This window comes from Cajanus cajan, chromosome 5, assembly GCF_000230855.2.
Source record: "Cajanus cajan strain Asha chromosome 5, NIPB_CcT2T_4, whole genome shotgun sequence".
Classification (NCBI taxonomy): domain Eukaryota; kingdom Viridiplantae; phylum Streptophyta; class Magnoliopsida; order Fabales; family Fabaceae; genus Cajanus; species Cajanus cajan.
In genome coordinates this window covers 54,846,410-54,864,490 of record NC_138521.1, presented here as the reverse complement: position 1 = coordinate 54,864,490, position 18,081 = coordinate 54,846,410, and positions in this window count along the sequence as shown.

Here is an 18,081-nt window from a genome sequence, read left to right as displayed (position 1 = left end):
TAATTTTGTTTATTAATTATATTTAAAGATAAGGTGTTGGAGTTATGCTCCTTCAAAATATTTCTCTATTATCTATTATTATGACCAGCTGTTTGAAGAAAACAAAAACAAAAAACAATAACGATGTTTTTGGTTTGAGAAAATAAAACCAATCAATACACTATAAAAAAATTCAAAGATTCCATCGAACAACTAATCAATATTTTATATTGGCTGATCCTATACCAAAAAATGGGCAATATATATAAATAACAATCTTCAGTCAATATATATATATATATATATATATATATATATATAAACAACATATTATTTTTAACGTTAATTACTATATGACACGTGTAAATCATACAACATAACACATTAGTTGAGAATATGATTATTTTTTTACAAGCAAGCAACAAAGGAATGAAAAGAAAAACAGTTTATCACCCATATATAAATGTAAAACAATATATTGTATTAACATTCAAAAAGTGAAATTTAAAATTCACTCTTCTATACAATTGGTATTTTACTATTTTTAACAAGGTCCAATAATTACACACCGTCATGTAAAAAATTTTAATATAGAAAATATATAATTTTAAGAATTATTCTTAATATGATATATAAAGTAATTATTGAAAAATTAACAAATTTATTATTATAATTTTTACACCAAATTTATTATTCTGTTAATTTATAATTAAATGATAATATAAAATCATTTTATACTATTAATACATTTTTTTTCTCTTTTAACAATTCGTTACGTGGTCCGAATATTGTATCATACATTGGAATATAAAAATAAAAAATAAAAAAAGACATGATAAAAACAAGACGGGAGAAATCCAAACCATGAGTATCATATCAGAATTAAATATATTTCTAATCCTCATAAATAATAATATAATGTTTTTATTTAGTTTTAAAAAAAATAGATTGTACTTTTTAATCATGTATGTATGAAAAAGTGTTAAATATAAATTTTCTTTATTCTCATAAATAACGGATATAAAAAAAAAACTCTTTCAAGGATAATAATTATATTCGGCACAAGATTAAAAAAAAAATTAAATGTGGACAAGAAAGAAGTCTGGAAAAACTGGTTAAAATAGTGTGTATAATTTGTTTACTTTTTTATTTTAGTCTTTATAATTTAAAATAAATATTTTTAATTTATATATTTATTTTTTCAATCATTTTTAATCTTTATATATATATATATATATATATATATAGTTTATATATTTATAATTTTTTAGTCTTTTAATTCTTATTATTATTATTATTATTTAAATAATTTTAAATTAATTTTTTAAGATTTCGTGTTTTTTATGTACCATCATTTATATCTATTATTAAGACACATTTTTTTATTCTTACAAAAGTAATGATATTTATTATATTAATACAAAATAAATAATATTATAAAAATAAGTTAACGATAAAGATTAAAAAATTAAATAATTATAAATATAAATATTATAAATATTTATTTTAAATTATAGAAATTAAAAAAAAATTAAAAAATAAATATATAAACTAAAAAAAATTATCTTAAATTATAAAAATTACAAAATAAACAACATAAATCTATAGGACTAAAGTATTTTAACCAAACTAAAATTGTATACGACCTTCACTCAAACTAAAAGTTACCTTTTCGAAGCATGGAAGAGAAGAAAACTAAGATTAAAAAAAAGTAGGCATTTCCACCACCAAGTTAAATATGTTAGTAGTGAGAATAACATTAAAAAAATAAATAAATAAACTGCAGAAAGCTCCAAATTGGGCAGGTGTATAAAAAAAAATTAAAAAAAATAATAAAAATTGGACAAGTTTAGCAGTTCTGACGAGTTTGATACCAAGTTAAATGGGTCGGCAACATGAGAATAACAGTCAAATTGTTCGGATCAACTAATCTGGTTTGAGTTGAATAACATTGCTTATAATTAAGTTTCAAAATTTTCAAGAAAATCACACCCACTTTTTAAATTTGAAAAATAGATTTAGTTTTTTTTTAATTAACTCACTTTAAAAGTTCTTTATCCTATTAAAATTAGTTTAAAGATGTAATTTTATGACAGTGATAATAATTATGATAATAATGGTGACAAAAATTGACAATGATGGTAAAGATAAATGTGACACGACAAGAATGACTACTATTAAATATAGCAAAAGTGTTTTTTAAAATAAAAAATCACATTTACACTTTTTTTTTTCTTGACTTAAAAATGAATGTTTTAAATTATTTCAACTCTATATTATTTCAACTCTATATTATTAAGAAAGTGTTTCTTGACTTTTTTAAAATAAATAGAGTATTTTGAAATTGACTTAAAAATTATTTTAACTCTATATTAGCCAATCCTGTTTTATTTTGAAAATTGCATTTAAAAATCATAAACTTGCCTTTATAACAGAAACGGATTTACATACAAGAGAGTGGGGGCACTTGCCCCCACTACCATTTTGCATATACAAAATTTTTTTATTAAAAAAATATATATATATTAAAAAAAATTATATTCTAATAATATATATATATATTTAAATTATCATATGTATAAAATATAAATTTGGAAGAATTGTTCATTTATTTGATATTTATCAAATTTTCAAATAAGATTAGTTTTCATACGTAATAAAAAATATTTCTTAATAATAAATTAATTTTTTTAAAAATTTTAATTATAATAGATATATATTAATGCTCACATATATAATGTAATATAGTAATTTTTTCTATTTATTGTATATATTGATAAAAAAACTAAAATAGTAAAAATTATAAGATTGTATACGTTAATTTTAAAAAAATTAAAATTGGAAAATTGAAAGATTTATGTTCTATTTATAATTTTTATTATAAAATATGTTTTAAAATAAATTAACATCTAAAAATTTATATCACATATTAAAAACATGTTTATATCATAAATAAATTAAAACTTGATTTTTATAAAATTTAACATATTTATTTTTATATTTTTATTAGTGTTAAATTATTATAAAGTAAGTCTTTAAAATTATAATTTTAACCAAATATTTAAAAAATGTCTATGATAGATAAATATGTCATATTTAGAACATGTATTTTTTAAAGAAAGTTAGGTTCAAACATATTAAATTATAATATAACATAGTCTAACATAATTTATTTTCATCCTTAATCGTAATTATAAATATAAAAACTTGTAAAAAATATTTATAAAATATATTTATACTTTTAAAAATTATATATAAATTTTTTTAATATTATAAATATATGAATAAGTATTGCCCCCACTATCTAAAATTTCTGGATCCGTCACTGCTTTACAACAAAAAGAAATGAACCCTTTCAAAACATGACATATCACAAAATATGATGTTGAAGAAGAGATGAAAATGAGGATTTGGATACAACAGGAGGATTCATATACAAAGAGGTAAACAAAGACTACAAATGGACTAGAAAGGAGGAGGAGGAAAATGAGGGTTTGGATGCAATTGGAAGATTCAGACACAAAGAGGTAAACAAAGAAGAGGTGGAAGAGAAAGAGAAAAAGAAAGTTGTGAAAGAGGCTTCTAACTTTGACAAAAACAAACATGAATTATTGAGAAAAAGCTTTAGCACATGAGAAGCATGTCGTCAAGTCCACAAGGAAGAGCTCTAGTGAAGAAAGTTAGGTGATGGTCAAAAATGAAAGATAGATTTTTTTTTTATTCTATCTTATTTTTAACCTAGTTTCTCCAATTTGATGAAGCATACTCTTACTCAATAAAATATGCTAAGTAATAGAATAATTTGAATTATATCTCATTAGAAAACCAAATTAATAGAATAAGCTAATTATATCCCATTAGAAAACCAAACAACTTATTAAAACACCAAAGAAAAATTTGACTTTAGCAACCATTAATATGTCATTTAGTGATTATATAATTGATCACTAAATATTTTATTGGCAATTAGCTAGTAGTAGCGTATTCAAGGTCAATAAAAGTATTATTGACTTTTATATGATTGGGAAAAGATAGTTGACCATTCCAAAGATGAATTTACTTAACTTTGTAAAAGTTTAACTTTTATATGATTAGTAAAAAACATTTTATTCAAGTATTGAAGCTTTTACATAAGGGTTATTCATTTCTTTTTCATTTGGAGTTTAATTTTCGGCTACAAAGATTCAAGGTTATCTAATACAATTAATGATCTCTATAATGGGAAAAACGAGAGAGAGAGATAGAGAGAGAGAGAGATAGAGAGAGAGAACATGGCCATCTTTTACATAAAAAGGACAACAAACTCATGACTCAGAAACTAACCACCTAACCAGTATAAACCACCTAATAGATTAGATAAGTTTATGAATTAATGTGAACCAGTTTGACTCATTCAAGTTTAAAGAAAATTGGTAACAAACAATGTAGGTGAACCCCACCACCACCTTATGAATTTTACATAAAAGATGGAGATTTGTCTTTGATTGGAGTAGAACCCAAGTCTTTTGGGTTATCAAAAAAAGATTTAACCACTACACCAACCCATAATTGTAGTACATATATGACAAAATTTATTTTTAACCTATACTATTAATATAAATTATATATTTTATAATGTACCAACCCATGTGGTTCAACCAATGACTTACTAGTTCAACCAAAGATCCACTAGCTCAATACTTTAATCGAGTCGATGATTAGTTTAGTTCTAATAAGACTACTTATATGCCTATTATCTTAACATTTCACAAACCCTAAAATAAAACGAATCAATTAATGTAAAATTTTATGAAAGGAAATCATTCAAACATAGAACAACACATTCTTGCATTCCTTCTTTCAATTCAAACAAACACATATCAAGTTTATGTGAAATCAATGAATGATACTTGTAGCAATTAGAAAAACAAGGAATAAGAAAAGAAAAGAAAAGAAAAGAAAGAGTACAAGAGAAATACCTTCAGATGTCGAGATAAATTAGCTCGTTGATGGTCGAATCAATAGCGAATCAATTTCCCTTCTTTACCAACAATTCACCTCCTAGATGACATGAATCCCTCATTTGCTCTTCAAATTCAGTGAGTACATGTCCCAAAACACGTTGTCAACTGCTTTTCTATCCTAAAAACTCAGATCTAAAATCCTCCAAGAACCTCACCACTGTCCTTTGTTGCAGCTTACACGTATTTATGTTCCCACCGCCCACCGCCCACCGACAAAAGAAAGTTACAAATGAAAAAGTAAAAAGTGAATAGAAAGAAATAAAAAGTATGTAGGCCAGAAATAAATCTTTATATTTTAAAAATAAATGAGTACTTGTTAACCAACATATATTGGGGGATATTATTGACTTTTTACTAGCAATTTATCAATATTGTCATTCAAAATTAAATTTTATCGGGTTAGTATTTATTAGTCATAAAAGAATTGGTTTAAATAATGAAATATGGGTAATTATTTATTATCATTATATTTTTTTATAAAATAAGGTAGGATAATTTATCCTATCTGAAACACTAAATGAGACAACCTATAGTCAAAAAAGAATTAATAAATTATATTAATTTAATATTATAGTTTGTACAATATATAAGAAATTTTTATTTTTATATAATTAAAATTTAAATATATAAATATTTTTTAATATATAACTTGTATTGTAATTAAAATTAACAATATTGATATACAAATATTTTTGATCATATCAATCATATTTTTTATTTACGATAAATATATAATTTATTTTAAGATAGAAGACTATTTGTAAGTATTGATAATTTAAAAAAAATATTAAAATTTAATTTAAAAATAAATATGAAAATATTATATATAAAAAGATAAGCAAATAAGAAAGTCAAGAATATGAATAAAAATAAAAGAAGTGTGATTTGAGATAGTTGAGAAAGAATATTTTTGGACTAAGTGTAAATCAAATTAAAATTAATAACTAAATATGAAAGTGTTATGGAAGTTAAAAGTACATTTCTAAATGATATTGTAAATGAAGAAGTTTATGTGGAACAACTTGATGAAACTAGTGGAGAAATGGTTGGTGTTTCCCTTCAACTAGCTTCAATGTGTGTTCAATCTTCTTCCATGGATCATAAAAATCAAAAGAAAACTTTAAATGATGGAGGAGGAAGGAAGAGGTAAGCACCACTTCAAGTGAAGATAAACAAGAATGTGAAGAACTTGCCATAAGGAGGAATTCTTTGATAAATGAAACAAAGTATTAAATGGTTTTTAAACTTTTTAAAAATTTACAGATTTGATCTATGCATTAAGAACTTTAAATTCGACGTTTAGGTTATTGAGATTTGTTGTGGAACATGAGTTATTAAACAGAATAAGTCTATGTAGACTTACTTTTGAAATAAATAGATCCTTTCTTTCTCTACATATATATATATATATATATGTATATATATGTATATATATATATATATATATATATATATATATATATATATTTGTATAATAATCTAAAAACTATAATATATGATCGTAACTATTGGTCAAGCAACTACAACAAGATGTACAAAAGCAACTAAGAGCTACACTACCATCTGCATAGCACGCCAAGACTCCAACTTGCCTCCAACAACTATGTCCTACTCCCATGAAAAACATGATCATCACAGTTTAACCACCCAAAAAAATATGCAAAGGTAAACTAGATTTCAAAATAGATAATCATACACAATTATAAAAGTATAACAAATACACTGTCAACATCAGAATAATAATCAATGCATCATGGCATTCAACAACCTTACCAAAGTAAGCAATTCAATTACATATAAACATTCATATATCACTACATCATTACCATTCATCAACATCCTCAACCAAGCATATGAACCACACAAAGCAACACCACATCATATGCATACAACTCAACTAATGAGTTGTCACGTATTCACCTATGGAGATCTCCTACAACATCTGAGCAATTTAAGTGGTTTGATCATATCGAACCAATCTATCGTTTTCACGTCTTACACACCTACTAGATCGACAACTAAATTAGGATATCAATCTCCACCACATGATTTCTCGGATATCATCACTTAGACTATCACGAAATTGACATGCATTAACCAAGTTACTTATGAAATTAACTGACTAATTATCCTTGTGATATCATGCACCTCTCTAATAATCAATAATGGTTGTAGCCCTCAATATTTCATACCCTACTTTAACATTAATTAAGGATCTAGAGGAGACTTAATAATCTACTCGAATAGTTATCACCTACTCAATGAAGGTTTTTTCAACAATTGGCCTCCCAAAGCGTCACTAATATCCACACAATGAGATATTCTATTTTCAAAAACACATTCTCTTCTAATCATAAGTCAATCAACATGTTTTAATGCCTATAGCATTCTCAGCATCAACGCCTCAATAATCATCATCTATATGCATTATCCTAGGCCAATGAATATAGAGATTTAACATAATTACTAAATCATAGCATACCAATACTTTTCAACAATTTCAACCATATAATCATCTATCTCTATCTATTCCATCTCTTTCTTTCTATCTATCTATATATATATATATATATATATATATATATATCATCCCAAATCAATATACATAGAACAACATCAATAATCAATATTGTGTATGCAATAGATTTGCCAAACATATCCATGTCCACCAGTTTATCATACAAACAACATATTTTCATAAGGCAATTCGCGCTTGGCACCAATGAGGCAGGGAGCTCTCTACCTCCCCACACCCGAAACCATACAACTCGCACCTAATGTGGATTAGGTAGAGACCCATAGGACCTCATGTTTGGTGTGGTAAAGTCTCACACTCGACCTCAATCTAACTTGAGATGATCCTCTCTCCTCACATTTGATGTCACTTCTTTAGCACCCAACCCTAATTCAGGCAGAGTCAATTATCTCATCTCACATCTGGTGCCATTCAAAGCCGTCCAACATGATTTCAACCCAAGACGATTCTCTCTCCTCACGTCCAATGTCATTAATTTCGCACCTGATGTGATCAAGATAGACGCCCCCTAATTGAAGCCATGCCCAATGCCTAAAAGGCTCACGTGATGCGACAATGAGTTATGTGAATAACAAACTCATGAATTTGCTCCCCCAACACCTAAAAATTAGAAGAACCAAATATGCAATGTAATATTTCATACATACCAATCATCCACAACTTGAATCCAAGCCTAAATGATACATGTAACCACATTTAAGACTAAATCATTAATGACATCTCAACAAGCATCAAACACCCAAACCCAACCCCTTCATCATACCCTTTGAAAATCTCAACTACATAACCACATTTGATGAAAATTAACAACATATAATTCAACCAGTTCATCAACATATCAATCCTAACTTTCCTTACCTCAACTTCAAGCAAGTAGATGAAGAAGGAAGAAAAGCTCCGAGTAATACTAAGAAAACTCCACACTGACTCTAATTCTTAGCTCCACGAGCTTTGAATCACCAACAAGACATTCAACAGAGATCCTTTATGTACTCTAGGAGCCTATAAAGAAGAAGTAAAACCTCAAGATTCTATAACACTTCTCTTTAGTTTATCTTTCTAAGTTTCTCAAGAACAGAACTTATGAAGCCCAATTATAAAAAGAAACCTTAAATAGTCTTTCCCTCAAGGTCAAAATGGACTTCTATTCAAAGAAACTCTCTAAACACCTAAAATTCTTTAAGAGTCCCTCAACTCCCAAAGTCCCTTAACAATTTCTCTAAAATCAACACACACCACATATTTAACACAATTCTTAGGTATTGATAAAATACAATAAATCAAAACAAAATACAATATTAAACTCTTTAAATTTCTATAATTAAATATCTTTTGAAATTTCATTTTTCTTAACAATTCAAGTTATACTTGTTATATTGACTAAATTGAATTGAAGATCAATTTACTTTTTTATTGAATTGCAATCAATGTTTTGTTCACAATTTTTTTTCCAAAAACATAAAATTAAAGTCATAATTAAATTCGATCACAACATAAATAAATTAAATTATGATATTTTATCTAATTTTCAAAGTATCTCCCAAAATATTAAATTAAAATTTTTAGTAAACTAAGCCTATTGGTAGAAAGTTAAAGTAAATTGTATGAAAATTAAGTTTAGCTCTCATTGTTTCTGTCGTAAATATAAAAACATTAACTTAAAATAAAAGTCGAGAATAACTTTTAATTATAAATCCCAAAACAAACATGATATTTAAAAGTTAAATAATAAAAATTTCAAATATTTCAAATTACATATAATTTGAAACAACATAAAATGGAAACAAATTGAACCAAACGTGATACAATTCATTAATCCTTCGTTTAAATCACTGAAACAGAGTAGCTTATTTTCTTTTATACATGCGCGCTGCAGACAAATGCAATCAATTATATGAGCATGAAAAAAAAACATGATTGTTCCATGCGCCCAACAACTTGGTCCGCTTCGACTTTGTCTTTGCCCCAAGATTTGAAAGAAGATACTTACATGACTCAGGACCAATTTTATGAAACATTTGGTGGCGAGGAAAATAATAATGGAAGAGAAAAAAGAAAAAAGAAAAATAAAAAAAATATCATTATTTATAATAATATTATTTTACTTGTTATTTTTTATCATTGGAATGAGGATAATAAACAAAAAAATTATTATTATTATTATTGTTGTTGTTGTTGTTGTTATTGGAATAGGATAATGAAGGATTTAGTTATTTTTTAAAATTATTCTAGGGCTTGTAATCGATTAGCACTTAATTGTAGGTGTATTGTAATGATTCAACAAGTCCCTATATTTTACCGTTCAGCTACTAAAGTAGTGAAAAATAATATATGTGTGGATATACATGCAACAATATATGTGTGTGTGAATATACATGCAACAATATGTGTGTGTGTGTGTGTGGGTGAATATACCGTTCAGCTACTAAAGTAGTGAAAAATAATATATGTGTGGATATACATGCAACAATATATGTGTGTGTGTATGTGAATATACATGCAACAATATGTGTGTGTGTGTGTGTGTGAATATACATGCAACAATATGTGTGTGTATGTGTCTGTGTGTGTATATGTGTGTTTGTGTGTGTGTCTGTGTGTGTGTGTGTGTGTCTGTGTGCGTGTGTGTGTGTGCGTGCGTGCGTGCGTGTGTGTGTGTGTTATAGAAGACAGTTATAGAAGTCAACACAACAAGTACAAAAGCAAGGTACGACTATATTATCAACATTAATCAACACTTATAAAATCAACAAAACAATTCCAATTTACAACTTTCAACATATCAACGCAACATATAAACCACACAATACAAGTCACCAATGTTTTCAACTTAAACAACACAATCATACAACTTATCAACTTAGCATAGGAACAACACAACTTATCAACACATTCTACGCATAACACAACAACTCTATGTGTCATCACGTTTTCAACTAAGAGATTTTTTATAACACAGGTAAGCAATCTAATTGGTTTGATCATGTCAACTAACTTAAAAATGCGATCTTTCTGTGCTTACCAAATCAACAACAAATTTGGATAAAAATCCACAACATAACATGATTTCTCGAATTTTTTTTTACTTAAACCAGGAAAGTCCAGTATTCTTATCAAGGTTAAGACAACTTTGATGTGAGTCTACCACAACCTTAGTATGCATAGCTAAGTTTATTATGGAATTAGTTTGTTAACTACCCTCTAAATATTGCACATCTTCCAGTACTTAGTTAGGGATTTTAGCCCCCAACCTTGTACCTTACACGATTGGTCATTTCGTACACATATAATTCGATCTTACCCTCATATGGTTTTGCATTGGTTGCTTCATAATTAGTATGACTCGACCTCATCCTTATATTGTATCAACTAAGAATTCAGAGGAGAGCCACACTCTATTTTAAGAGCCAACTACTCAAGAAGGCTTTTTCAACAATTAAGCTTACAAAGCACCACAAAATCACATCTTCATAATGGGATATTCATCTTTTAAAATAACAAATCTCCTTTAGTCCTAAATCAATCTAAACAACTCAACTACATGCTTCAAGCATTCTCAACATAGCTACTTTCAACACTACTCTTCATACAACTCTACTATAGATTATCCTAGATCAATGTATAAGGAATTAGAGTCATATAATAACATAATTCATATGAGTAATCCAACTTATTACACACATGTTCAACACTTAGTTAAATAAACAACATATTTTCATTTGGTAACCCATGCCAAACGTCATTCTCCTTGCACCTGATGTTTTTTTGGTAGAGAGCCTCTAACTCGTTCTTGCTCGATGTCAAACTACTTGCGTCCAACGTTAATAAGGTAGAGATCCCCTTTTTTAATCACGTGTGGCATGACTAAACCCATGCTTAACCTCATTCAAGCAGAGAGTCTATGCCTGCCTCACGTCTAGTGTCATTCAACCCTCATCCAATGTCATCTAAGTAGAGAGTTACTACCTTGATCATGTCTAACATCACTCAAATTAGGTCCTGACATGACCAAATCAAAGAGTTTCCCTCTAACTCATGTCTAACGCTACCAATCTTGCACTTGATGTTACTGAGGTAGAAAGCCTCTAGCTTGCATCATGTCTAACACCATGAAGTTGTGTTCGATGTGATCGTAATTTTTGTACTTGGCAGAATCACAATTTAGGCTCAATCCACTTGAAACTCATAAATGTTCAACATGCAACAAGTAATTCCACTCAATTACAACCTACTCAACTCAAATTAATCAAGATAAGCAACATGCAACCAGTACATAGTTCAAATTCAACAATTCTTCTCTAAGACACCAAAACTCCAAGAACAAGAACCCACTCTTCAAAATCAACAACACAACAACCAAGATGCATAATTCAAGCAATAATCCAAGTAGTAATCAACATAAACAACACAAAATCAATAAGGTATGAGCTTCCCTTACCTTCAAATCACCTAGAATCAAGGGGGAGAAGGAAATTAACTCTCTCAACTAACTTTGTATAGTATCATCACCAACACTTGATTCTCAACCATCCAAACCTTAAAGTCCAATTTCTCTAAATTCTCTATAGTTTTCTAAAGACATATAAACTTATGAAGTCCACTTCTTAAGAAAGACTTTTATCATGTATGTTTGGATACCAAATTAAAATCACATTCAACATAAAAATACACATTTTGATATAAAAAAAAGGCAAAAGTTTATGAGTGTAGCTTATTTTTCAACACCAGTTGAGTTGAACTCAACTGGTTTCCAAACATACCTATATACTCTTCCCTAACTAGTCAACTTAACCTTAACTCAAAATAACTATTAAACAATAGAAATTTGTTCCCTAACTAGTCAACTTGACCTTAACTCAAAATAACTATTAAACAATAGAAATTCGTTAGAATTTCTAAATTTTTTAAGTCTTACAACAATTAAACAACTAATCACCATAATAATTAAATTAATAAAATCAATAATTATTAACAAAATTCACGGTGTTACATGTGTCTTATGGGGGATGGGGATAATAGTGTATTAATTTGGGTTGAAAAACATTGCATAATCAATTATAATTTATAACATAATGCATTATATTATACTACTTTTCATCATACTTTTGCTCAATTTTGCATGGAAGAAAAAAGTGTTAAAGCTCATTTGTTCTTCATCACATTTTTACACACATTCACTATACTGAACAATAGATGAATAAGGACATCTCTTCTTTTCTTTGCGTTTCTCTTTTATTTAATTTGTACCAAACACATTGTTAGTATCTTAAAGTACTAATAATGTTATAAATACTAAGTATTGGTAATGGTAAGACAGGGGTTTTTGCCTATAAAAATATGTTCTTCCATTTCAATTGGATATGTACTTGTGTTAAATACTGGAAAGGAAGATTTTACTGTCCATTTTAATCCTAACAAATTTGAACATGAGGTCTAAACTAAAAATTTGTTAAATTTAAGAAGAAAAAGTGCTTACAATGAAGAACAAATTGTTTATCTAGAGATTTGATGAATATTTCATTAGTACTAATTTTTCTTTATGGACTTTAACTCTCAGATCAAGTCTTGATCTAACACACAGAATTTATATACACATAAAATCTTAATTTTATTTTTGTCTCTTTAATGTCATATTCAATAAAAGGTTCTTACATGAATTCTTAATAAGAATCAGTTCTGACGATCTTTTTTTATCATTGAAGTGCATTTACGTGACTTTTACGCATAGAATTGATTTTTCTATAAGAACTCACCAGAACCAATTTATTCCAATTAAAAGGAGAAACCTCCAAAAAAAATATAGGGTTCATTGTAGAACCCATATAAAATTAATTAAGAACCTAAATTGTTTTTTTTTGTTGAAGAAAAAAACAGAAAAAGTTCTTAAACCATATATAATATTGAGAGACCCATAAAAATATATATCAAGAACCTAAAATAAGTTCTTCAATTAGAAACGCTCAAAATTTTGACATTTTTAGTTTGTATTATTTTTTTGTAACATATGCAAACAAAAACAAAAATCAAATTTCATGAAAGGGACTCTGGTCCTAGAATGGCAAAACGAACCCCCGACCCGTCGAAAATTGGCGGGCCTGGTTGAATATCCAGACCCGTCTTATCTAAACCGTTGGCCACTAATTTCTTTTTATTATTATTATTATTATTATTATTATTATTTTTATTTTTATTTTTATTTTTAATGTTAAACTTAAATAAGTCATATGAGATTTATTATGTGAGTAATTTGTAATTTGTTGTGCAACAAATATATTATGCATTTGATTTATTTTATTATATGTAATTTGAGATTTTTTGTGCAACAAATTTTTGTTGGAAGAATTATTATTATAATAATTATATATCTATTTTATTATATATGTAGCAATTTTTGTTGTATAGTAAATCAAACCAAATTTGTTGTAATTTGATATTTATTTTATTATTTATGTATACTAATTTTGATAGATCCTTTAAATATTGAGAAAGAAATATGTTGAAAGAGATATATAAAATAAATATATAAACTTTTTTCTTTTTTTATATATTTTTTTGGTGGACCGAAAGACTCACCCTTAGGTAGGGCAAGTCAGGACTTCGAACCCATTTTCAGTTAACAGGTAAGTCCAATCCATCATATTTTTGGCAAGTCAATGACAGGTTGAGCCTAAACGGATAGAGCTAACCTATTTTGCCATCCTTATCTGATCCCTTGCCATCAACCATGATCAAATGATGCATCCCAATAGAGAGACTCTAAAAAAACTATTTTAGCACTAGTGTTAAGGCCAAATTTCTCTAAAAGGTCAGCACATTAATTTCTTTCACATAGATATTGAATTAGTTGAACTCTCCAATTTTCTCATAAAAAATCCTTATCCTCCACCATATTAGCATGGTGGTGAAAAGGAGAGCACATGTTCCAATGAGTTGAAGCACTTAAAATAAACTAGTCACACACAAATCATTTTAGTTTGTAGTTTTATTTACCTTCTTTTATTTTGAAATTTTAATAAATTAAAATATTAACTTTTTTATTTAAAAATTTAAATTTTCTTAATAAATTGTCTATTATTTAATATTCATCGATAATATCTCAAAAAAATTCCTTTTCAAATCTAATTTCACGTCTTATAAAATTCTTCAAATTATGAAGACTAATTTTTTTCTTAAATGATTTTATATATAAGTAGTATTTTAGTATGTAAAATGCACAATCATGTTTATTATATATAATATAATTAAAATATATAATAAATTATATATATAATACTATATTTGAATATATTATATTTAAAATTAGTATAAATAAATATTTTTAAACATATAAATTATATTTTAGATTTATGATAAATAATTTATATTGTAACACAAAATATATTTATGATTATTGATAATTTATTTTAAATATTAATATTTAATTCATAAATAATTATTAACCAAATTAGATAAGAAGTTAAAAAAATTTCTACAAATACTCTCATTGAAGAAAAACTCTTAAAAATACTCTTGTGCAAAATAGAGATTTTTTTTAATATATAGGGGATTGATTTTAACACAAATCTTTGCATGTATGAATAAAAATAAATAAATAATTTAATTTTAAAATAAAAAACTAATTAATTACATAATTAAAATTGTATAAAAATGCAATTAATCCATAAATAAGAATAACTACTAAAGTAAACTTATTACAAAGTTGAATAGCACGAGAGAAGGTGATAAACTTTCTTATCAAATTAAAAAGAAGAAAAACTTTATTGTCATATTATAACCTTCTCGATAAAACAATTACAGTGACAAAATATTATTGAGAAGTTTTAAACACTGAGGAGCATTCTACAATGAGTAGTGAGTAAATCACATAAATGAGTTTGATATCACAACATAATCTAAAATCTTAAAACAATAGGTAGTGGATCTTTCTCATTTATATATTATTCAACATGTCCAACTCTAATCGATGTGAGACTCACTTCGCAGTTGAACTCCAACACTCCCCCTCAAGCTGAAGTCTTTTTTTCGTCCACGAGTATTCAATGTGGCCTTACTATCGTTGCATATCAACAATATACCCTCCACACCTCCAAGGACACTTTCAATACAAGGGATAATTCCACTCTTAGATCTATTGTCAATTCCATTCCACACATTTAAGAAAACGTTTAGTACAAGGGATGATCTCATTCTTGGATCTCTTACCAATTCCATTATTTAGGATTCCACTTTTGGATCCATCCACTCCAATTCTATTGGTCTATACTCGTTTGAGTCAATCACTGGTCACTTAATCGAACCATTAACTCTAGTATTCTTGTTGGAGAGTTTTTAACACCGATGAACACTCTACAATAGATAGTAAGTAAATCACATAAGTCAACTTGACACCACAATATAACCTAGAACTTTAAGACATTAGGTAGGTGGAATAAAATATTAATTTCTAAAAGGTAATTATCTTGCTAAAGATTACATATATAAAAAAATTATAATGATTTCATTTTATATGTTATTAAAAAAATCTAATTGAAAACAATTATTATATATGGTATAATTATTTTTATACAAACAGATAGAGAGAAAGTAATTAAGAAGATACTAAACCTGATGTTGAAGATTATATTATTATGATAATAAAAATTACAACATTTTTTGCTTTATAATAATTGTTTAAAGTTGTTTTTACATAAATTAAGAGATGAAATATATTTTTTTAAAATAATTTTAATGTTTTTTTAATTTTTAATTTTTAATTTATAATAAATACATATTAATTATAAAAGTATAATTGATAATATAATAATTAATATTGTTTTAAAATTTAAAAATAACAATTAAAAATTTGACATAAAAACGAATAGGGAGAGTATTGATTATGAATTGATGCATCAAACCATGATATACTTCTTTTTTTGGCATTAGAATTTAATCTTTCTTCATTAATCAATGGATTCAATGTCACAAATAGATATACTTCTTTCCTTTTTCATATATTCTATAAAGAGACAGAAAGGAATGGGTCTTCAGATAATTAGAACTGATTAAAAGATTAAATATTGGACTTTGTGTCTTTTCCGTCCTTAGAAATCAATGTGCATATAGATTGATGGTACTAACAAATAAGGTAACTGACTCTTCAGAACGAATAATGGGATTAACATATAATTAATCATTCTACATGTGCAAGTACATTAAAAACATATATTGATCCAATGTTTGGGAAAGAACTTGTTTTCCCAGAAATATTTTTTAATAAAATCCATTTTGGGTTTAAGGAAAATTGTTTCATATAGGGATATGAAATTGATTATTTTTATCATACATAGAAAATGGCTTTTAATTGTTTTTAATCATGTTACATCATTTCATATCATCCTAATAGTATTATTATATAACTAGGTATGTAATCGGTCCAATCCAGTATGCTTAACCAAACAAGCCCACTTGTATAAGTCTTTACAAGTGGTCTTGTAGTCTTTACAAGTTTCCACAGTCACAGGCTATAATTATTAAATGAGTTGATCAACATTTTTGATTTGAAAACTGACGCATAACTATTTGGGCCAATTCAGTATATTTTAAAGTCTCCATAGACACTTTGGTTTGCAAATCCATGACCAAACATATTCAATTCATTTATTTTGTGAATCAACTTGCATTAGCTCATAATTACTCTAGCTAGGATTTCACCTAATTCGGGTTCATATAGTTATGATCACAGGCAGTTGTATTCAATATTTAAGATTCTAAGTATATGCAATCTAAATAAAACATTATTTTAAAAGTATTTTTAATCATTATAGTTATTTGAAAAAGTAATTTTTAACATTGATTTTTCTAAATATAATTAAATATTAGCTATATATAAAATCAAATATTTAATATTTTTCATTAATGCAAACACACTTTATTCTATGCATAAATACAAAGTGAAACTCAAGTCTCAATTTCACGTCTTAATTAGGTAAGTCAAACACAAAAGCATATACACAAAGATTCAAGCTTAACATCAATCTCCATTTGAACCTTATATACAAATAACTCTCAACTCAAATTCAACCAAAACACACAAATAATGAGAGTGAAATATATCTTACTTATGCTCTTAGCGTGAAACAAAGGTTGGACAATAATATACATAACAAAACATGTAAAGATACAATAACACATTATAAATCAATCACCACTAACAAATATGTATGGTATGCAATGATCTCATATTATATTATAATTATGCAAATGGCATCATTTCAAAAACATTTCTCAACTGTTCGAAAACTCATCAAAAAATCTTATTTATTATTCATTTTAAGGATGTCACACATAAAAGTATTATCAAAAGCTCATGTTAATTATTCATCTTAAGGAGACAACACATAAAAAGTCATCAAAAGCTATTATTATTGTTCATCTTAAGGTGACCTCACATAAATTGTCATCAAAAGCTTCTATTATTATTCTTCTTAAAGATGTCGCATATAAAGTATCATCAAAAACTTCTATTTTTACTCATCTTAAGGAGATTCATCTCAAGAAAATGGACATTGTATTATCAAAAGCTCC